Here is a 1746-nt window from a genome sequence, read left to right as displayed (position 1 = left end):
ATATTAAATCGTTACTATGATAGAATTCTTAAAGACTTATCGTGTCCTATCGTTTTGTTAGAATTTATCATGAAAAAATCACTGGAAATCTGTCATAATTTGTGGTGTATTAACGGTGGAAGAAATTTAAAGTTCTTTATCGTATAAAGGAAACCTATCGTTCTCGATTGTGTACGAATGATATTTGACCTGTACGTATAATTACAATAGAAGGCGTGCATCATAATCTATCGTCAAGTGGTTACGTCAAGAATGAGTATTTTTCTATCGTCTTCGTACAAAAAGCGTAACACGCTTTGACTAAGTACATTCGTCAACAAAATTATCGTACAGGTAAATTCATGTAAAAATTTAGCACAATTTTAAATAGATATAATATTGCGAAACATTATGGTATTTAATTTTTTTTTTAAAGTGAAGTCTGTACTTCTTTTTAAGGAGCAGTAGTCAGAGTTTGAATGTATTCTCTTCTGACGGTAACAGAATAAAAATGCATAAGTAACTTTTATATGTTGCGCAACATCGCGGAAGAAAGTCGTGCACCTCTCTTTTTATTTTGTTATTTGCAAGGGAACATCGATATTTTACAATGGTTATCGTAAGATTTGTGAAAAGAATTCATTCCACTCAGTAGAGTGCGTCAAATTAAATGATTTAAAAAAAATGCATAGGTAACATTTATATGTCGCAATTCCCTTATAGAAATATCATACTAAGAATCATTGATAATTATTTATTATCCAGTATTTTTAATACTGAAAATAAGTAATTATTAATGATTCTTAGTATGATATTTCTATAAGGGTTGCGCGAAAAAAAAACGAAAACAAATCCGTTTTCTTTTATATTTCAGGAGAAAGTCTATACTTTAAGATAGTTATCATGAAATTTATGAAAATAGTTTATTCCACCGCGTAAGATACGTCAAATTGTGCAATTTTTTAGAGACGTAACACGTCTTTACTTTTGAAAAGACTAAGGAAGGAAAGAGAATAAATTCAAAATACGACAAATACTTCTTAAAGTACAGATTTCCTTCTTTAAAAGAAAAGAAAAAAAGATTTCAAATACGATAATGTTTCGCGGTATTTAAAATTTCGACATGAATTTACCTATACGATAGTTTTGTTGACGAATGTACTTAGTCAAAGCGTGTTACGCTTTTTGTAAGAAGACGATAGAAAAACACTCACTCTTGACGTAACCACTTGACGATAGATTATGCACGCCTTCTATCGTAATTATACGTAATTACAAGTCAAATATCGTTCGTACACAATCGAGAACGATAGGTTTCCTTTATACGATAAAGAACTTTGAGTTCCTCTCATCGTTAATACACCACAAATTATAACAGATTTCCAGTGATTTTTTCATAATAAAATCCAACAAAACGATAGGACACGACAAGTTTCTAAGAATTCTATCATAGTAACGATTTAATACTCTCCTAACAGAGCACGATAAAAAACGATTTCATTTCTTGCGGATTCGATACATGCAAAAAATACGATAGAGAAACAATTACGATAGAGAACAGTTAGATTCTCTGCAAATCCTTTCAGTTTCTATCGTTTTCTTTCTTTCTATTTTTTTTTAATCACAGGAACACATTACGGTTTTAATGTGAGCTGTCTTATAAAATAATCTTCTAAATGTAATCGCGTGCTATCACTTTTCACGACGTCGGGAAAGATAATTATTTTTGGGCACACGATTTTATGTTACACGCCACTCACTGTGTCA

The sequence above is a fragment of the Odontomachus brunneus genome, unplaced genomic scaffold (assembly GCF_010583005.1).
Source record: "Odontomachus brunneus isolate Ranch 3 - 2012 unplaced genomic scaffold, Obru_v1 Obru_scaffold_310, whole genome shotgun sequence".
In the NCBI taxonomy this organism is placed as follows: Eukaryota; Metazoa; Arthropoda; class Insecta; order Hymenoptera; family Formicidae; genus Odontomachus; species Odontomachus brunneus.
This window is presented reverse-complemented; position numbering follows the sequence as displayed.